At 36.8% G+C, this 23,067-nt stretch overlaps 1 pseudogene; it reads left to right on the top strand.

Annotated features, from left to right (window-relative positions):
• The first annotated feature begins 916 nt into the window (after positions 1-916).
• Positions 917-1,396, top strand: LOC121478920 (annotated as a pseudogene).
• Positions 1,397-23,067: the final 21,671 nt, after the last annotated feature.

The raw sequence follows: 23,067 nt of genomic DNA, 5'->3' as shown, positions 1-23,067 counted from the left end.
TCTTTCTCAGCTGGTATAAAAAGTCAATTACATTGTGTGTACTAAGTATTTCACAAAAGGCTCTCTGAATAAAATCTAATGCAAAAAAGATTTGAAGAGAACTTATACACAAATTCAAATTCATTTAGTTCATTTCCCCTTCAGATTTACCGATGCAACTTTAAACACTTACTTGCACCTTGATTTTAGCAAAATAAATATTGGAAATATTTGTTTTAGGATCAAACTAATAATGTTAGATGCAAATAGGTTTTATTTTAAAACACTGTGCAGTACCTAGTCGGCACCTAGTAGGGTGCTGTATTGTGTTAAAATAAGGAATTTTTGAGGCAAAAAATGAAGTAAAACTGGAGTTTTGACTATTTGCACATAAATGCAATGTACAGTCTAAAAACATCTCATCATATGCTTGAGAAGGCATGGTCTTTTTGTTGATGAACACAGAATACAAATGTAAAATAGTTTAAAATAAAGTCTCTGTTGGGATAAGAGAGTTATTTTGGCACAGCCCAGGCCCCTAGTATTTTTATATTCCTAACCATTTTTTCCAATAGAAAGCACAGGACACATAATAAATGACACCACAGGGATGGAATTAGCAAACTTTATAGAAAATTTTATAGAACAAATTGCCTGGTTCCTTAAATGAACAAATAATAAATAAATTTCATTCACAGGTGCACACACACATGAGGGAAAGAGAGAGAAAGATGGAGATGTAGGTAGAACTATAAATTATAAGAATTCTGAGAAATATATCAACCAATACTAAAGTGTAGATTTATTTGGATCCTGATTTGAACACATAAATCTGTAAAAAAAGTGTTTATGACACAATAATATATTTAATTAAAAAATTAATGTCAGGTGGGCCGCTGGGGTTGGTGAAGGATCTCAAGATGGCTGGGTGAAACTTGCTCTAAAAACCATTGACTGGGTAGCTTTTGGGGAGATCATACCCCGAAACCAGAAGGCCATTGCCAACTCCCTGAAATCCTGGAATGAGATGCTTAGCTCCAGGTTGGCTACTCTTCCTGAGAAACCACCTGCTATCGACTGGGCTTACTACAAGGCCAAAGTGGCACAGGCTGGCTTGGTAGATGATTTTGAGAAGAAGTTTAATGCCCTGAAGGTTCCTGTGCCAGAGGATAAATACACTGTCCAGGTGGATGCTGAGGAAAAAGAAGAGGTGAAAAGCTGTGCTGAGTTTTTGTCCCTCTCAAAGGCCAAGATTGAAGAATATGAAGAAGAGCTGGAGAAGATGAAGAACATAATTCCATTTAATCAGATGACCATTGAGGACCTGAATGAAGTTCAGATCGCAAATTAGACAGAAACCAAATTATACAAAAAGAAGTATCCCTATTGGCCTCACAAGCCAATAGAAAATTTATAAACTTGAGTTGAGGAGAAAGACCTGGCTCTCATATTATAAACATTGGACATTAAAAATAATGATACGGAAAAAAAATTAATGTTGAATTTTGGGCCTTACTACAGTATTATAATTACATTTAAAAAAACCCCTGTTACCTTTTAAAGATACGCTGAAATTATTACAGAGCAAATTATATATCTGGTATTTAATTCCAAATACCAATGGGGGTAGAGGAGAAATAGATTGTTATATAGATGAGATGACATTGGTAATAAATTGCTAGTTGTTGAAACTAGATTATGAGAAAATGGTTATTTAAATTTTTTTTGTTTTTAAAGATTTCCATGATAAATGATGAAAATGCATGTTTTTAAAAATTTGTATATGTTTTTAAAGATTTCCATGATAAATGCTGAAAATTTTTCAAAAATGTAAATAGGTCTATTCTTTGGCTTTCAGGGCTTCAAAATCTAGTTACAACATGTGTGAGTACATAAAATTAGCCACAGAGATTATCAGTTGAACAATGCAAAACTCCAGGTACAAAAATTTAAATTATAATCACAGGTGAAGGTCATAGGAAAAGAGAATATTTCTGACCTGGATGTAGAAGAATGGCCAAGACTAAAACAGGCAAAAGGATAAAGGAAGAGGGAATTATTTGATACTTCAAGCTATACTTTGGATTATACTCCCCTGTTTAGTGAAAGAGTCTTTGTTCTCCTTTACTCTTACACTAAATACTTCTGACATCAGATACTGATCAACTCTAACTCCAGTGGGATGTCTTACAATCTAATTCAGTTTTGACACTGTCTACCTGGATTTAGAGTGAGATCGCACAGGTTAAGGGCTCAGTCCTATAAGACTGCCACCACTCAAATGTCAGTCTCAGATCCCAGGTTTTCACCTGTACTTGACTGACTGCTTATAAATCAGGGTTCCCTGGACCTCCTTCTTGGGTTCAACAATTTGCTGGAATGACTCACAGAACTCATTTAGCAGTTTTAAATGAAAGATACAATAAAGGATATCGATGAACAGCCAGATGAAGAAACACATAAGACTCCACAAAGGTTCTGAGTCCAGAACCTTCTATCCCCAATGGAATTGGAATGTGCCGCCCTCCCATCACATGGATATGTTCAATAACCTAGCAGTTCTCCAAACATGTACTTAGGGTTTTTGTGAAGGCTTTATTATAGACACGGTAGACACAACAGATTATTAACTCCTATTTTAGCCCTCTCTCTGGAGGATAGGAGGTAGGACTTAAAGTTCCAAGCTTTTTTTTTTTTTTTTTTTTTAAGTTCCAAGCTTCTAATCATGGCTTAGTGTTTCTAGTGCTTAGCACCTAATCAGCAGCCCACCAAAAGCTATTTAATTAGAACAAAAGACACGCCTATCACCCAAGAAATTACAAGGGTTTTGGGAACTCTGTATCAGGAATGGATCCAAATCAAATATTAGAAAGAACTGAGGGCAGAGACTAATATATATATTTCTTATTTTGAACAATATATATATTTCTTATTTCTCATTTAATTGTACTACCCTTCAGTCCATCCCTTAGGCCCAAACCTAGAGGTCATGCTTATTTCTTTTTTCTCTAAGGCTTTCACTATTATCAAATCTACTATCAAATCCTGTTGACCCTACCTACAAAGTACATCTGAAATCTGACCACTTTTCATTATCTTATCCATCACCACCCTAGACAAAGCCACCACCATGTCTTGCCTGGATACTATACCAGTCTTCTAACTGGTCTCCTTATGTCTTCTCTTAATCCACACTTACTCCAGGGTAATCTCCACATAACAGCTATGGTGAACATTTGACAAATGTAAATCTAATTACATCCTCCCCTGGTTAAAATCCCACAACTTCTGGTCATAGCCCTCCCTGATCAGCCCTTATATGTGTCAGATCTTATCACATGACTTTCTCCCTTGCTTCCTACACTTCAGTCATAGATCAAGATTTTCCGATTTTCCTTGCTGTGGGGTCACTGCAACTTTTTGCTTCTACCACTTTGCCTTAACTATTTACAAGGCTCTATTTCTAAAAAAAAAAAATTTTTTTCAAGTTTCTGTACTTCCCTGATCACCCTCTTAATTATCCTATAACCCTTCTCTATATTTTTAAAATGTCTTCATAACAGTAAAATTGACAATGATCTATTTGTTTAAACCTGGTTATTGACTCTATCACTATAAATTCACTTCCAAAAGGTAAGGACTTTGTCTTTTCAACTACAATTTTCCTTCCTCCTAGAACAGCATCTGGCATGTAATTATAAATATTGATTGAATTAGTGAATGATCAATAAAACTAAACTATCTTAGACATTGGTGGGGCTGGGATCAGTGATTAGGGACAATTGGTTTAGCTAAATTGGAATTTAATGTAGGAAATTAATCAGTAAGTTTACAACACTAATTAAAAACTAGATTTTTATAGGACTAAAAACCTAGATCGTATTTAAGTGTTTCTGCCATTTAAACTATGCAAGATTCATTGTTGTTTATAGGCAAATGGATTAAAGCCATAACTACCTGGCAGTCTAAAAAGTAGAGAAAAGTAACTGAGGAGGGCACTTGATGGGATGAGCACTGGGTATTATACTATATGTTGGCAAATCGAACTTAAAACAAATGTAAAAAAAAAAAAAAAAGAACACTGCTCCATATTGAACATACATGGGGCGCCTGGCTGGCTCAGTTGGTGGAACATGCGACTTTTGAATCAGGGCTGTAGGTTTGAGTCCCATGTTGGGTGTGGAGATTACTTAAGAATAAAACCTTAAACACAACAAACAAACAAACAAAAGTAAAGAAAAATACAATGAATACTTTGACCCATTGGAAGGCTGCTGAAATAAGGGGCTTGTTTTTTTTTTTTTTAATTTATTTTTTTATTTCAGTGACTTTTCATCATTTATTACAAAAGACTGTAAAACCTAACAATGAATAGTAGTAACAGCTATCATTTACTCACGACTAGAGACTGGATACTCTACCAGGAACTTTGTAACATTTGGTTAATTTAAACCTCACAACTCCACAGTGAGATATGTTATTTTTCTTCCCATTCAACCTGTAAAGAAGCTGAAGTTTTGAGAAGTTAGATGTCATCCCCAATATCCTAATATTGTAAATGACAGAGCTATAGTTCAAACTATATATTAATGTGAACTTACTGGGGCACCTGAGTGGTTTAGTTGCTTAAGTGTCTGCTTTTGGCTCAGGTTATGATCCCAGAGTCCTGGGATTGAGCCCCACAACAGGCTCCCTGCTCAGCTGGGAGTCTGCTTCTCCTCCTGTTGCTCTCCTTGTTCATTCTCTCTCTCAAAAAAATAAACAAAATCTTAAAAAAAAAAAAAGTAAGGTTATTGATTGAAGTTTAACATACATAAAGAAAAATATGCAAATATAAGTGTATGGCTCAATGAATTCTCACAAAGTTGGCATACTCATTTATACCTAATATTACTTATACTGAAATAGCTCCTTTAAACTTTTATCATGACCCAGATCCTTTGGTGTTAGAGGGTGGCTGGGGTTTCCTCTGTCCTGACCTCTGTAAAAGAAAAGTTACACTAGACAAGTTAATCAGGAAAGGAAGATTTTATTCAAGACTATTGCAATAGGGTAGAGAAATTGAACTCAACTTTATTGAAACAAAGGTCCAAAGGGCTGAAGAGTTTTTAAGCACTGATGTGAGCTAGTGGAAAACTACTAGAGGATACTGGGTGGAGGTTGGTCAATACATCTAGGCCATCTGTTTGCTAACTAGCATTTATTGAAGATAGGTTCCTACCCTCCCATAGAGAGAGATATCGTCTTTTTTTTTTTTTAAGTTACATTTCAAAAAGATGGCTCCCATATCCCTTCAAAAGACGTTCCTGGATTGTAAAATAATTATATCTCAAAGAACCAGAGAAAATGTCTAGAATTACAAATTTTCTAAAATAAATACTCTGTAGTCAGGAAGAAACCCATTTAAAATTGAGTCAAGCTGAGAGGAACGTCAAGATTGTTTTGGGCACCTACCATTACTAATATTATCACATATTCATTTCTATCCTGAAGATGATCAAATTTAGGGCGTAGTTTTGCACACTACCACAAAGGAGACATGCTCTATCTATATATAAAAATGCAGTTACTCTGGTTCTTCAGATAACTGGAATCTAGACCACAATATTATGAATGATAGGGGATTTGCAGGACATGGTCTTTGCAGTGAGGTTAAGGGAACATTATTTGCCCAATTCTGTTTAGATAATAAACAGTACAAATGATTGGGTGGCCTGGGTGGCTCAGCGATTTAGCGCCGCCTTCAGCCCAGGGCCTGATCCTGGAGGCCTGGGATGGAGTCCCCCGTCGGGCTCCCTGCATGGAGCCTGCTTCTCCCTCTGCTGGTGTCTCTGTCTGTCTCTGTCTCTGTCTCTCTCTCTCTCTCTGTCTCTCATTAATAAATAAATAAAATCTTAAAAAAAAAAAAAAGTACAAATGATCGCGGTAGAGCATAGATACCTGGGAGGTGATAACACCCAACAGGAAAAGGAATTCTTTAAAATTGTTAAGGGTAGTGTAATGAGATATAACAACCTGAAACTAGACCATTAGGTTAGACTTTAGGAAAGTATTTGTAAATGTAGGCCTGATTAGATTTAGGAACAACTGGCTGAGAAAAGGCCACTAAGGTCACATGACAAGGAATACTCAAGAGTAGATTAAAGTACAAATTGCTATTTATGACCATAGTGACAGAGCCAAACCCACAGTAATGCGGAGGAACAAATTCTGTGACCCTAGAGATATTTCCCCCCTCTATAATAAGTTCTACTTCATTTTACAAAACAATAAAAATAGAAGCATCATAATATGTAATATTAACTCACAACTGAGCGTTCCCACAACAAAAATGTATTTCTCTTTACCCCTTTTTCTTTAAAGCTAGCTTTTAGAGGGTAGATGTTTACATCAGTAAAGAGAATGAAAATGATGCCCATTTTACATTATAAGGAATTAATTTGCAGCCAATGTGCTTATATTAACAAATTGTTACTTGGTTAGAAAATAGCCTGAGCAGTACTTTGTCTCCTTAATGGCCCTATTTAACAATTCAGTTTAGCTGTTTTTGCTTAATTTTCATGCTAATTTTAAGCTATTCCCATTCTTTGAAGTTTAACAGTATTTTAAATTTAACAGTGTATTGATGTTTGCATTTAATTTTTATTTGATTTAGTTTATTTTATTCCAGATGGCTTGATTGGCACTTGATTGTTTTGCAAATGATGCAGAGTATTGGATAAAATTCCCATGTATGCTATTGATTTCCTATTAAAATAAATGTTGGGGCAGGGCCCTTCTTACTACCATGTAAACTCTCTAGAGTAAGTCTGCCTTTCTTGTCCAAAGAGGGGAGATGCTATACATAAGGATTCATTGCAGATTTTTGGCAGGTATGTCCATCTGCCTTGCTACCTTATCTCTTCTAGCTCCTTCCTGATGTAATACCTGTAACCATTTAACAAATATTAAAGAGCAGTCCTGTATGCCAGGAACTGTCCTAGATTATGAATGCATACCATGCATAAGGTGATGACTTTCACGTCTGAAAACCAGAAGAACCAGTGATCATTGTAGTTTTCCTCCTTATGTGAAAACTGAGACCTAGAAAGAGTTATCCAAGTCAGAGACAAATCATAATAATAACTGATGCTTTCATAGCACCTTTGAGTTATATGCTTACAGTGGGGATGGTAAATGTAGCAAATACTTGGCCACTTCTTCCCCTCCCCAGTTCCATTGCACTGCTCATGAATTACTCTTGTTTGCTGACTCAAGAGGGACCAAGGAAATCCTTCTCAGCAGTGTTTCAGGCATCCACTACAAACTGACATGCAAGTTCATGCCAAAACATTTATTAACATTTATTAACATTTATCTAAACCTTGTATCCACAAGGTTTAGAAGGAGTTATGATGTAGCACAAACACACACACACACACACACACACACACACACACACATACACACACACACAGAGGACTTGGAGTTAGAAGGCTAAAAATGAAGTTGTATTCCTGCCACTTCCTCTTCATATAACCTTGGACAAATCACCTCACTATGTCTATGTCTCCTTTTGATTATACATGGAACTTAAATCTCTAATCAGCTTTGAAATTTTATGTAATTTGAAATTTCCAAGTGAACTAATTCAAAAGAGTCCTCTTGATCTGTGAATACTAGAGACACTGTTGCTGAAAATCCAGATTTATGAAATACCTTTAGCCATACAGGGATCATTTGGGTAATTACAGTTAGAGAGCAGCAATGCTGTATTTTTATCTCTGATTTGAATTGGATATAGAGGGTTATAAGTCAAGAAATGTGACACTGGGAGACACCCGGGTGGCTCAGTGGTTGAGCATCTGCCTTCAGCCTAGGGCATGATCCCCGAGTCCCAGGATCGAGTCCCACATCGGGCTGTCTGCATGGAGCCTGCTTCTCCTCCCTCTTCCTATGTCTCTGTCTCTCTGTGTGTGTCTCTTGTGAATAAATAAAATATTTTTCAAAAAGAATGTGACACTGATTTTTAATTAGATCAAAGCAGTATTTATTTTATGTCCAAGGAGTATAAATCAGCCTTCTTGACAAACAGGAACAAAGAAATGACTCAGGTAACAGGTAGATTTACTTAAACATCTCTAAATTACTTAAAGGAAAGGTGCTTTTAGTATTTTATTAAAATATCACCTAGGCAAACCTGGATGGCTCAGTTAGTTGAGCTTCCAACTCTTGATTTCAGCTCAAATCATGATCTCAGGGTGGTGAGACTGAGCCCCACATTGGGCTATGGGTGTATATCCTGATTAAGATTCACTCCTCCTCCCTCTGGCCCTCCCTCTTGGGACACACACACTCTCTCTTAAAAAAAAAATCAGGTAACTATGAAATGTAAGTATCTATTTGATACTTGGCTATCTGTTAAAATAACAAATGATAGAAGTTCATTGGTTATTTCCATATGATGTCAAAATAGTCAATTCAATAATAAAATTTCATCAAATCAGTTGTTGGGGAGTATGTAGTAAAGAATTTAACTTAGCAGAACAGAAGCTTGGTCTCTGCCCTAGGCTTCTGGGAGGTAATCTCTAAACCCTTGGAATGTCATGATGCCTAAAAGTATCTTTGTTTGCTTGAGGACCTTGAGCCAGCAAGCTAGTAACAATATCATGTGGGATGGGTGCTCTGAGCTATATTTTACAATGTGATGTAGGGTGGGTGGGTCATGTGGTGTCAGTTGACCTCTGGAGGGGCTAAAGACTGAAATCCTCCGTGTGGGCAATTAATCATGTTTGTGTGATGGAGCTCCAGTAAAACATATGGTTGCTGAGACTTGGTTGAGCTTTCCTAGGTGGCAAATATTCATGCATATTGTCACACATGGATTTCAGGAAATCAGTGCTTTTCAGGACTTCACAAGGAAAGGACAAGGAAACTCCATATATATAGTACTTCTCCAGACACTGCTCTATGCATTTTTTTCCCTGTCTGATATAAATCTCTATCCTTTCTCTGTGATAAACCATAACTGTGACTATAACAAAGTTCAGTGAATTCTGTGAGTCTTTTTGGTGAATTATTGAAACCAATGGTGGTCTTAAGGATTCCCAAACTTTCTGTTGGCATCAAAAGTGAAAGCAGTCTTATGTGGACTATGCTACGCTCCCTTTAACTTCATAGTTATCTAACCTTCACAGGTAGAAAGTATTGAGCATCCATATATGGTAGGCCATTAGTCCCACATGACTTGCACTTGAAATACAGTGCCACTTGGAAAGTGAATTTCTAATTTTATTTATTTTAATCAACTTAAAAAACAAAAGCAGTGTAAGGTTTTTGCATTAATTATAAGCTAAAATAATATATTTTGTACACATTGGATTAAATAAAATATATTATTAAAATTAGGCTCATTTGTTTCTGTGGTAGACTGAATAGTGACCTCCAAAGATGTTCACATCCTAATTCCTGTGAATGTCCCCTTATACGACAAAAGGGACTTAACCAATATGATTAAATTAAGGGTCTTCAGATAAGGAGATCATCTTGGATTATCATAGTGGGCCTAATGTCATCACAAGCATCCTATACGGGAAAGCTGCAGTTGAGATCATGGAGGAAGTTGGACTGATATGAAGAAGGGGCCAAGAGCCAAGGAATGCAGGGGGTGTGTAGAAGTTGAAAAGTTAAGGAAACAGATTCTCTTATCAGAGTCTCCAGGAGGATCCAACCCTGTCAACATCTTGATTTTAGCCCAGTAAGACTTCTTTAGTATTTCTGACCTCTGGAGCTATAAGAGAATACATTTGTATTGTTTTAAGCCACTAGGTTTGTGCCAATAGGAACAATTGCAATTTCCTATTGCTATTACAGTAGTAATAGGAAACTAATTCAACTTCTGCTTACTTTTTAAAATTTGATTACTATAAATTTCAAATTATATATGGCTTGCATATTTCTATTGGACAGCTCTGGCCTAAATATTTATTTTTATTGCATGCTAATAGCATTTTTATTATTATAAGATTGATTAAATATTTCAGTCTAAATCTTTTGTTTATTATCTCCACAGGACATTTTTCCTAATGAGTATTAAACCATTTGGTGATTTCCAAATGCTCAGAATTTTTCTAAGTGATGTTAGGGATAAAGAAGTATTGGACATATGAAGTTCTTGATGTTATGAGAGACACACATGTAGGAGTTCATGAAAGAGACCTATAAGGAGGCTGGTCTGGCCATAGGTGGCTTCCTGGAAGAGTATGGACTTGGGATGAGATTACAATAATGGATAAATCTTCAGTGATTTTGAGTAAAAAATATAAAGAGTAAAGAGAACGCTGAATAGAAGTGCAAAGGAGACAGTTAAAATAGCACAGACAAAATTGAGAAACTGCAGGAGCTTAGCTTGATGATATTGAAAATAGGGAGCTATTGAAAGTTTTTGAGGGAGACAATGATGTAATTAAAAGTGTATTAGGAAGATTTTTACAAAGGTATTTTTCACATTGGTTTAAAGGAAGAGGAGGTGAAGCGACTAATCAATGAGCAAGGATATACTAGCTATATTCTATGTAGGAGCAAAGAGGGCTGGCTAAGGAGAGTGATTAAGGGAGGCTAGATTACCTAGCCTAGATTACTCCAAACCACCAGTTTTTTCCCTAGTACTGAGAGTCTGGCTTTTTGTGTGTGTGTTTGTTTGTTTGTTTTAATTTAATGGAGACCTTTAATATAGCATTCTAAAAATTATTCAAATGACCTAGCCAGGTATAGCTCCATTATTACTATTACAACTGTAGCCACTGTCGCCATACTTTAACTACTTCTGTATATTTCTTGGAGTTGATAAAGTATAACATAAAGAGCACCAGCTATGGAATCAATATGGTTTGAATTCTAACTAGGCCATTTACCTACAAGTTAGATAACTTCTGTTAAGCCTCAATTTCCTCATCTAGAAATGGAGTCATTAATCATTTCACAAATGTCATCTTGAAAATTAAAGGGGAAATAATATACTTAAATATTCAGTATAGCATAGTGAGGACCAGGGGAGTGCAATAGTATTCTAGTATTCTCATTTGAATTCCATGAATTCAACTATACTGACTCTACAAAAATAGAGAATTTTTCACTAGTTCAAATTAAACTAATCCCCACCATTCCTCAGGAGGCTAAAACTAAAATACAAAGGGAAACAGAAAGAAATAGTTTTGGCCTTTCACTTTATAAGGATCTAAGTTCTAGAAGTTCAAAGACAGCACAATAGATTTTCACTGGTAATTTTGACTCTGCAAGATTTTTTCTTACCTGCTGACTTTAGAACCCATTCCTTGTATAAATGTAACTTCACTGCAAATGTGTTCCAGAAGTTCATTTTCAAATCTTTCATGGACTTCCCACTTAAGAAAAGGCATTAAATCCTATTATAGTTAGTATTAAGATAGTGTCTGGATACGCCTACATTTGACATTAGCACACTGAATTGCAGCATCCCCCTGTCCCCAGTGCCAGGAATGGGGATGTGACATCAATTTCAATTCTTGCATCCGTCTAATTAGAGAGAAGCCATCTTGCACATGGGTGTGGTAATGTTTTCCTCTGTTCTGTGCCAACATATTTGTAACATTCTTCTAATTCTTCTGTTGCAAAGACTGTGATCACTAGGTGACTTATTATATTGAATTGAACTAGGAAGATTTTTTTTTTTTCCCAAAGGTGAAAAAATACCTAAACATCTGCAAGCCAATTCGTTATGATAAGGAATAAAATAGGCCTTGTCTGGCCAGATACACTTCTGTAGTATCTAATGTAGTCATTTTATTTCTCCTTATACTTTTATTGTGTTCTATACACAGATAATATATGTATGTATCTGTTGATTTGCTTTGTTAGAGACTGTAAATGAAACTTCACAAAACCATCTTGAAAATCATGTAGTGAAACAAGAGTTGGAAACATTTTTTTTCTCCTTATCATCATTGTTGCTTTCAGTTGAATAAATGTACATTTCTTGCTGACTGCAAAAAAAGCCATTAAAAAGCTGTTGCCAGCTAAAAGGTTTCAACACATAGGGAATTACATCACTTGCTTTGTTTTCCCCCCTTAGCAGAGACAGACATGGTTGTAACAGCCAAATCAAAGAACATTTGTTTGAATGATCTGTAATCAGCACTGCTGTTGTCCATGGAAGTTGTGAACAGTTCTACACCCTTAAAAGCTTGTACCTGGAAAGCTGTGTTTGTTGCTTTCAACTTAAGCACAAATATTTTATTTTAATGCAAATATTAAAATAAAATACCGAGTACCTATCCTATTACTAAGTCCGTTAACTGTGAATGCAGTAGGATTAAAATGCAATCTGAACAACAAATATCAAACAAATGGTAGAAGAGAAACAAACAAACAAAAAAAAACACCCACTGAGTTCGGTGGTGAACTAGAACAACCTAGAGCAGGAAGACAGAAGACTACTAGGAATTAGTCGCATTATTGTCTGATTGTTTTTTTTCCCTCTGAACTGCACAATTTTCTGATTGAACTTCAGGTTAATGTCTCTTTATCACCTCGTTTGTAACACACTGCTCAAATTCCAACTTTCAAATAATGAAAGAATTTTTACAACCTGTGTGTTTCTAATTGTGATTCAGTTACTCAGCTTCAGAATGCGTTGAACTTGAGTCGTCAAGCGACTGATCTATTTTTACTCTGTTCTAGGTACCGAACGGGATGTAAGAAAGAAATAACACTAATATTTGCATGGCACTTTAGAGTTTATAAAATGCTCTTACCTAAATCCTCATTTTACCTTCACAGTAATCTCTTGAGGTAGTCAATGAGGTGGTCCAAGCCATTGATTTCCAGAGGATACTATAGAATTGATTTATCATTATATCCTCTCTTTCTCTGCCAACTCAAGTCCTTTGAGCCATTCTTTTTCCTAAAAGATAGAGACTCTCCTGGAAATGAACATCCATCCATCGGGACGGTTTCCCCTTAGGTTACTTCTCGGTGTGCAGTAACATTGATATATACGTTTCTCTCAAAATACAATATAAGAAAAAAAAAACCTGTAAGCTAGATCTCCGGGAAAAATTGAATAGCACAAGCACAAGAAATACCTCCATTGTGTGGATTTGAGAGGAAGTGGGATCTGTTTCTATGCAGGAAGTTTTCTAAATTAACACCTTTTGGTTATCAGAGATGGTTCCACTGAATTTAGCAATGGTAAGGGGAAAAGAACTCCATATTCTCAATCCATTATGAAATGTGTTTGTTCTGTTATATGAATGTGTTTTTTTTAAATTAAAGTGAGATTTATATGAAGAAAATGAGCAATGGTTTAGACTAAGAGCTATCGTGCTGTGACTGAATGCCTTATTTTTTTTTTCATGAACTCAGAATGCTGACCACAATACTTCCCACTCTAGAAAAATAAAATCAAAAGAAGGTTAACTGGTTGAGTTTCATAGAGATTAGTGTGGGTGGAAATGAATGGTTTGGAATTCAGTTTGGTTTAGGTAAGCAAAATAGCTTATCTTAAATCTCAGGAGTTGGCTAAATTTGGTTTCCTTTACCTCCAATTCCATTTGGAAAAAGGAAATGTAGAAATAAACATTGGTATAATACATACATACATATATTTAAAGTAATTACAAAAGGGAGGCAATATTTTATGAATTTTAAAAGTGAGACTTGGAAGTTTCAATTCATTCTAACTTTATTCAAAATGCTATGGCATGAGGAAGGAAAAAATAGCAAAACAGTTTATAATTAATCACATTTATCAAAACATAAGTAGTATATTTTTCTCAAAGATAACATTATTTTGTGAATATTTCGGGGAATATTAAGTAAGTACAAGCAAGGTAAGCATATAGAAATATAAACAAGAAAGCAAATCTCCAATAATCCCACAATGTAGGAATAACTTCTGGTGACATTTTGTTATAATTCTTTCAATTTCTGTGGCTTCTTCATTTTGTAATTGTCTCACTGAATCCTGAGCTTTAATATTCATAAAGCAGTAGAGGGCAATGAGGAATAGAAATGAAAGAAGCAGAAGGCAGGCCAGAAAAAGTAGCAGCATTTAAAGCCAAGACAAGTTTTATGTTATAAATCAAACAAGGGTTTAAAAGCAGTTGAAGGTATGGGACCATCTGCTCTTATTCCAGATGTACCCAGGTAAGGAACAAGATGCTTTACCTTGTGACTATGAAACGTCTGAGAGCATAAAAAGCTTAAGTTAGAAAAAAGCACAAAACCTCACAACATTTTAAAGAGGGAGATATACTATTCTCTTACTGAACATTTTTTTAAAAGATTTTATTTATTTATTCATGAGAGACACAGAGAGAGAGGCAGAGACACAGGCAGAGGGAGAAGCAGACTCCATGCAGGGAGCCCGACGTGGGACTCGATCCTGGGTCTCCAGGATCACGCCCTGGGCTGAAGGTGGGCGCCAAACTGCTGAGCCACCTGGGGGATCCCTCTTATTGAATATATTAAAGTTCATAAACCACAGGCTTAGGAAATTGTTACCTAATTTTATTTTCCAACAAAATACCTCACCTTGGAGTTTGTCAGCTTACGTGGTTACAAGCACATCTTTCAGAAAGGTGGACTATAGTCCCCAACCTTATGATAAACTCCTAAGCAAGTGTTAGCTAGATGGCTTTGTTCTCAGAGATGTCATTTCCTCTATGGTAGTGGGCTAGTCCTTTCTTAACGTGTAATTAATTGGTTTTATCACATTCTGGGCACACTACCAGGCATTGTCTCATTTGCTAATCCTGACCCCCGGAGTGCCTCAGAGAGGACTCTGCCCTCCTTGATGATACTCTAGGCATCTCCACTTGCTCCTCCTTCAGTCATATTAGCAAGTGAACTAACTCTTTCCACTAATGGGGGAGGGGGTGCATTAATGATTTCAGTTGAAATAATTAATTGTCCCCTTCGCTTTCTTCTTATTTTTTTTCCCCTTCACTGTCTACAAAGTATAGTATTTTGTGTATACTAGAGAAGAATGACAGCACAGCGTGCTCACGTGGCTTTTCTCATCAGTGGTGTCACAACTAGACAAATCCTTAACCGATACAGAGTATGAGGTCAAATATTGATTCTTTCGGATTACAAGGATGAATGGACTACCACAAAAGAAAGAGCCTCAGGGAATAGCAGGATGGTGGTGGTTAGTTTTGTAATCAGAGGCAACTTCAAATGTCGGAAGTCATAGGACTCTTACCAGTTGTTGGTCGGTGTTTTTCAGGGCCTACCATAGAGCCTTTTGGACTTGGTTTATAACTGGAATTGTAGAAGGAGGCACCCTGAATTATTTGCTAGTAATCCCCTGACTCAAATATGTAGCAAAAACGCTAATATTATAAATGCAAATGGTACTACTAGAAGGGAGAAATCACCATTCTGTTATCAGGAGGGCATCTTTTGCCATTGATATTTTTCAAAACTCTTATGTAGACAGATCTGAGAGGAGAATGGACTCACTGGAGGATGTTCTCAGTCTTAAATTCTACAGGTTATAATTTACTCCATCCCTTTTACACATTAAACATACCGTCAGCTCCATTTGTGAATGATGACTTAGTCACAAAAACTGTCTCTGCTCTCTGAATAAAATGTGCCTCTTCTCCTTTCTGAAATTAATTCTTCACTTGCACCTTTATTCCAATACTGTCTACATCCTTAAAGGCTTCATTCCATGAATTATGCACTCCTTTTGTGACCTTTTCCTCTTCCTAGGTCCCATTTACTCCACCTGTAAATATGTCAGGTCTCCCTTTCCCTAACAAGCCTTTTTTCCGTAACTCTCTTGAGGCACTATCTCATGTCTCATCGTGTTTTCTTCACCAGGCTTCTAGATAGAATCCTTCAGAGTCGTTAGATGGTCGTCCTTGTGGCTGATGAATTCTTGAGGGTTTTGAGACCTGACATGGCACTGAATTTGCTCCTCTGAAGATCACCGCTGATGCCTGTTGAGCACCAGGTTGGAGGTTGTTCTTGGTCCTCACCCTCTGTGAACTGTTTGTGGTATTTGACCCTTTCAACTAAATCCCGCCTTTCTTTTCCCTTGGCTTTCATGAACTCACACCTTTGAGTTCTCCTGTCTCCCTAGCTGGTCCTCTTCTCTTTTACTGATTTCTCTGCCAATCCTGTGCTTCTAAACCCTTAAGAAATCATCACCTTAGCTCTCTTTAATCTTCTGGCTCTCTCATCTCCCTGGGAGATCTTGGCCAAAGGATTTTCACCGTTAGCCTTATGCAGATGGCTCCCAAATCAGTTATGTTTAGTTTCATTCTGACCTAGACATAAGCTTACGTGTATGCATGTGTGTATGTACTCACATGTCTGCACATACACAGACACAGATGCGTGTGTGCACACACACACTTCCAACTTTTGTCTACATATCAGACATATTATTTTTTCAGCTTCCCAGATCATCTCATTCTTTCTCTAGGCTCCTCATTCATTTGTATTAGTGGCTTCTCTGTCACTCCAATAGGTCACATTTAAAAATTTGGAACCACTCCCTATTATGTAGGCTCCTCAATCCTGCCAGGGTGCCTGGGTGGCTCAGTCTGTTAAGCATCTGCCTTCAGCTCATGTCATGATCCCAGGGTCCTGGGATTGAGCCCCGCATCAGGCCCCCTGCTCAGTGAGGAGTCTGCTTGTCCCTCTGCCTCCATGTGCTCTCTCATGCTGTCTCTTTGTCTTTCAAATAAATAAATAAGATCTTAAAAAAAAAAAAGACTAAGTCCTGCCAACTTTTCCTTTCCCTTCTCCTTCCTTTCCATCTTTGTTATAATTTCCTAGTTAAGTCCCTCATTACCCCCTTACATGATCTAAATATTCTATCAACCACCTAATCAGTCTTTAGGCCAGTTTCTTAACCTTCACCAGTCTGTCCCAAATACCACTAGTAGATTAAGATCTTATAAGTGTGATTGAGATCACTTCATTTTCCTACTCAAAAATTTTCAACTGTCCTCCATACCTAATGAATTCTATAAAATCCTCTCATTTCATATTATTTACCACTTTTAACATTCTCGCTACCTTTTAACATTTCATTTATTTATGAGACTCCTATGACAAATATTCTTTTTACCATCTGTTTTAACTATATCTGTCTCTTGTTTTTCCAACTAGAAAGGAAGTTCCTTAAAGAGAAGGATCAGGATTTTTAAGTTTTTTGATCCCTGTCTGTACCTAACACCAGGCCTTATTCAAAGCAGACATTTCATAAACAGGTATAAAATAATTTTTTTTTTAAAAAAAGAGAAGAATTTTGCAGGCATTGGTTGGGATAATAAGCTACGAAGGAGGAGTGTGACAAACTCAATTTTCTATGAGGTGCAGTATGGTAAAAATATGGCTGGCTGTTGCCCTTGCCCTTCCTTTTGGAAGGTAGACTCTAAATTCTTGGGATTTCGTGAGTAATAAGAGTGTTTGTTATTCGTGGCGGGACCCTAGATCCTTTACACTAATGAGTTATCAGTAAGACCAACGTGTGTTTATAGGCTTAGGACTTTGAGCTTTGTGAGATGACCCCAACCTCCTGGGGTGGGCAGTGGGCTGGGGATGGAGTATAACACCATGGCCAATCATTCAAGCAATCATGCCTTTCCAGTGAAATACGGATAAAACTCAGGTGAGCTTCCCTGGTCAGCACTATTTTATGTATTGTTCCACACTGATGTGCTGGGAAGGTCATATGTTCCTGAGAATGACAGACTCTTTGTGTTTGGAACATTCCCAGATTTTGGTCTATGTGTCTCTCCCTTTGGTTGGTTCTGATTTGCATTCTTTTGTTATAATGAAACTATAATACTGGGGCGCCTGGGTGGCTCAGTTGGTTAAGCATCCAACTCTCGATTTTGGCTCGGGTCATTATCTCAGGATGGTGAGACTGAGCCCCACCTTGGGCTCTATGTTCAGCATGGAGTCTGCTTGGGTTTCAGTCCTTCTGCTCCTCTCCCCACTTGCATATGCTCTCTCTCAATCCCTGTCTAAAATAAATAAATACATCTTTTTAAAAGACCTGTAATACGAAGTATAGTGCTTTCTAGAACTCTATCTAGTCATCTAAGGGGATATGGACCCTGAGGGGACAGTAGGAACTCCTAAACTTGTAGCCTGCTGGTCAGAAGGGAGAGTGGCCTGGAGCCCTCCAAACATGGAGCTGGTGTGTGAAATGAAGGCTGCCTTGTGAAGGACTGAGCCATTCACCCTGTGAAGTTAGGCCTAACTTGGGTTGTTGTTGTCAGAAATCAGGGACGGCTGGGTGGCTCAGTCACTCAAGCATCTGACTCTTGGTTTTAGCTCTGGTCATGACCTCAGGGACAGGAGATGGAGCCTCTGCTCCATCTGGCTCAGGTGGAGCCTCAGGCTCCAGGTTCAGCGGGGAGTCTGCTAGAGATGCTCTCCCTCTTCCTCTGACCCTCCCATTACTCGAGCATGGTCTCTATTTCTAAAAATAACTAAATAAGTCTTAAAAACAAAAGCAATCATCACAGATGCATACAACAATAAAACCACCTAAATATTTAACAATAGAGTGTGGATGGAATAGACAAAATACCTTCATTTATTCAGCATTAAGATGATATGTAATATTATAGAAGAATGATACTCCTTTTTTTTCCAGCTTTGCTGAGATAATGTGACATAAGATATATAGGTTTAGATGTATAACATGATGATCTCATGGACATATATATTGCAAAATGATTACAACAATAGGGTTAGGTAACATCTCGATGCCCTCAGATAATTATCATTTATCTTTTATGGTAACAATATTTAGGATTTACTCTCATGACAGCTTTTAAGTATATGATGCAGTATTGTTAATTATAGTCACCATGTTAAACATTAGATCTCCAGAACATACTCTTCTTACAGCTAGAAGTGTGTAATCTTGGACCACCTTCTCTCCATTCCTTTCACTTCTAGTCCCAGGTAACCAACATTCTACTCTGTATTTCCTTGAGTTTGGCTTTTGAGGATTCCACGCATAAGTGATATCATACAGTATTTGTCTTACTCTGTCCAACTTATTTCATTTAGCACAATGCTCTCAAGGTCCATCCACATTGTGGCAAAAGGCAGGATTTCTTTTTTTATATATCTGAATGATATTCCATTATATATATGTGCATGTGTATATGTATGTATAAAGAAAATGTGATCATATATATATGTGATAAAGAAAATGTGATTATATATATTTCTTTATATTATCTATCTATACATTATATATTTTTTTCTTTATCTGTTCATCTGTTGATGGGCACTTAGGCTGTTTCCATGTCTTGGCTATTGTGAATAATATTGCAATGAACGTGGGGGTGCACATATCTCTTTGACATAGTGATTTCATTCCCTTTGGATATATTCCAGAAGTGGGATTGCTGGATTTTATGGTAGTTTTGTTTTTATTTTTTCTGAGAAAAATCTGTGTCTTTTTCCATATTGGTTGCACCAGTTTACATTCCCACCAACACAGGGTACCCTTTTCTCCAAATCCTTGCCAACCCTTGTTATCTCTTGTCTTTTTGATAATGGCTATTTTAATAAGCGTGGGGTGGTATCTCATTGTGTTTTTTTTGATTTGCATTTCTCTGATGATTAATGATGTAGAGCATCTTTTCATGTACCTATTGGCTGTTTGTGTGTCTTCTTTAAGAAAATGTCTATTCAAATGCTTTGCCCATTTTACAATCAGATTTTTTTTTGCTATGGATTTTTGTGAATTACTTATATATTTTAGATATTAACCCCTTATCAGACAGATGTTTACAAATACTTTTTTTCCATTCTGTAGATTGTCTTTTAGACAAGTATAAGAATGATACTTTAAAATGCCATTATAAACATATTGAAAAAAAAGGGTTAAAATATTTCTGCTGATTCTGTTTTATTTAAAAATACACATGTATCTCTGGTGGCAGCTATTGAAATTATTCTTTTCATTTTTGTTATTTTCTAATTTTTTCTTCATTAATATTATATTTTTATAGGAAGAATAAAATTCAGTTCTCTGAATGTTTAGAAGTACATTATTACAAGAAAACTTTTTATTATTTTCCTAATTTTATAACATATTGCTTTTCCCATATACTGACTAGTACTAACATAAGTTCTAATAAGACCCTTTGGTAAGCTCTAGGTTCTACCAAAATGTTGGCTGGTTGCAGGTCAGCATCAGACCCTTGCTTGATCATCTGCTGTCCAGGAACCTGGGCTTGTGGCATGGTCTTCAGCATTTGGACTTTACTCTTTTTGGGTTTTGGGGGACTTGGCTCTCAGCTCTCAGAGCTCCTGCTCAGGATGCACTCTGGCAGTATGTGTAATTTTATCATTCAACTGGCAAGAGAGCCCTCAAAAAAGTGCAATGTATTCAGCCCCCCAACTCACACCTGTGAGACAAAATTTGACTTCAGGGAGTCGAGAAAGGAGCTGTCATATAACTTGATGTGTAAGGAATAGTTAAAGGCATGGAAATTCAGGACTGAGTACACCTTGTGACATCATCATTCCAAGTGACATAAATCCACTTGGGGAAGAGTGGTGCCACTGTCCCAGTTTGTTCTATTTTTGATGCATTATTCCTGTTTAGACAATATTGCTCTGTAGAAATAAGAAAAACAAGCTAAAATTTAAGATATCAAATATAAGGTCACTATTTTTCCCTCCACATTTTTTTACCATAAAGACAAACTTGGCTATTAAAGAATCATCTTCACATATAACCGTGTGCAGGCTAATTCTTCCTCTGATTTTGTGAATATTTTTATTATCTGATACTAATAAACTTTCGGTTTCTTAAATTGTGATATTCTGGGGTCCTTAAAGTAACAGGTTTAAAAGATTACCTGGCAGGAGATTTTTTTGAACAGCAATGTTGGAAATGATACCATAGAACTTCTCTATCTGGTGCTTACATTTTTTAATTTAATAGGACAAATATATGCACCTCATTTTCTTTCTCATTTCTAAAATAATCACTTTCTAAAGATATTGTGCAAGGAAACAAGAGTCTAGAGTCTTAGAGCTTGTGCTGTAATTGGTAATTCCAGACCCTATTTCTGGCCCTTGTTTTAACATATTGTAACAGGAGCACTTTTTTTTTTTTTTTTTTAAGAAAGAGATCTTGGCAAAACTTTTCCACTCTACATTTTGCCCTTTGTTGGTTAATAAGCTATTAATGGTAATGAGCATTGTGCTAGGTGCTGTGGGGAGTCACAAGAAAGAAAGCCTCATTGCCTACCTAGAAGGGACAATGGTCATAGTTTAAATGCTGCCTGAGACAAACAGCTCTTCTTATGTCCCCACAGGAGTAACTATTTTAGTCTGGGTCTGTGGAGATGCAAGAACTCCTTTTAATGGGAGACTTTTTCCTTCTATGTCTCTTTCTTTCATGCGCATAACTCCTACCCCTCCCCCCCCATTTTTTCCATATTCATTTCACTCTGCTCCAGGAAGGAATGGATAGAGAAAGAGGAAGGAGGTTTGAAGAAGATGAAGGAGCGCATAGAAAGTGTACAAAGCTGTACTCTTTTTATATTCCTAAATTAGGATTTGACCACAAATATTAATTCAATACTATAGCTATCTATGTGGGGTATTTTTGGTTGATATGGGTTTCATTCTTTAATACAACCAGGACCTCCAATTCGTTGACTCCGCCATGTTATCATTGTCATTTATCCCTTTGTCAATCTTAGATTCTATAGTTCACTATTAGAAACATTTCTTTGAATGGATTCCCTTGCTGGTTTCTTCCCAAATGACATCTGCCCAGCCGAATCCCAACTCTAGTTAAATCCAATTCATAAACTACTTATACTTAGTCTTGTATCTACATGGCTGAGTGTTATTAAAGAGAAACGTGGAATATCAGTGACCATCTTACATTCAATTCTTGACACTAAGTGGGAACTTAGTGCTTGCTGTCTGAAAGACAGTCCCATTAGACATTTCCAGACATCTAATTTTCCATTGTCCCTTAGCAATAATTTCTCATCTATTCCTTTCTCTTCAAATCTTCAACATTTCCTACTTCTCGATGATATCAGACAATGACTTATTTCTTACTCGACTCAGAAAATAGAAGCAATCAGGAAAATCCACTACCTGCTGCTATCATTTTGTTTGCCAAATGGCCAGCATCTACACCTGTAAATACCTTCATGCTTATTATATACAGGCCTCTTATTGAAAGCCAACTCCACATGTTTTCCTCTTATTTATTCAAAGACATCATTTGTGCACTGTTCCTCCTCTCTCGTAAGACCTTGATTTTCCCTCACTACTGGATAAACCCCATCATCTTGCGAACATGTGTGCCATTATCTCCCATTGAACTCTCATCGCTTTTTAGCCATTGCCCTATTTCTCTTCCTCCACCCTTATGAAATGGTTGTCTAAATACTTTTATTCATTCTTAAAAATTATTTTATTGTGGGGGTGCCTGGGTGGCTCAGTCAGTTATGTGTCTGACTTGATTTCCACTCAGGTCATGATCTCAGAGTTGTGAGATGGAGCCCTGCATGGGCTCCATGCTGGGCATAGAGGCTGCTTATGATTCTCTCTCTCCTCTCTTCCCTCCTGTCCATAAAAAATTAATTTATTGTAAAATATAGCACACATGTAAAACACTGATGAAAACATAATGCAGATGAATAATGTATATGAGCAATTATAAGAGAACTACTCCTGTAATCATCACCTAAGATATGAAATAGAACATTGTCAGCATCCCAACAGCTCCCATGTATCCTCCTTTAGGCACTTTACTTTTCCTGCTCCCAAAAGGGAATCCCTGTATTAACTTTTGTTCTTTTATGTTCTTTTATGCTCTTGTTTCTACCTCTAGTTTGTTCATTTGTACTCTTGTGTGATATCTTACTATATGGCTATATCCCAGTTTATTCAGTCTACAATTTATATTTCTGTTGTTTGCTGTTTCTCTTTATGTCACTGCATACATCTCACTGTTGTCTTCATTATGGCTCCAAGTTGCTCTGTTCAAGGTTTCAGGTTTCCAAAGTCAAGGGTCAATTTCCAACCTTATATTAATGGATT

This window comes from Vulpes lagopus, chromosome 19, assembly GCF_018345385.1.
Source record: "Vulpes lagopus strain Blue_001 chromosome 19, ASM1834538v1, whole genome shotgun sequence".
NCBI classification, from domain to species: domain Eukaryota; kingdom Metazoa; phylum Chordata; class Mammalia; order Carnivora; family Canidae; genus Vulpes; species Vulpes lagopus.
The sequence above is the reverse complement of the archived record's forward strand: the minus strand, read 5'-3'. Positions and strand labels throughout refer to the sequence as shown.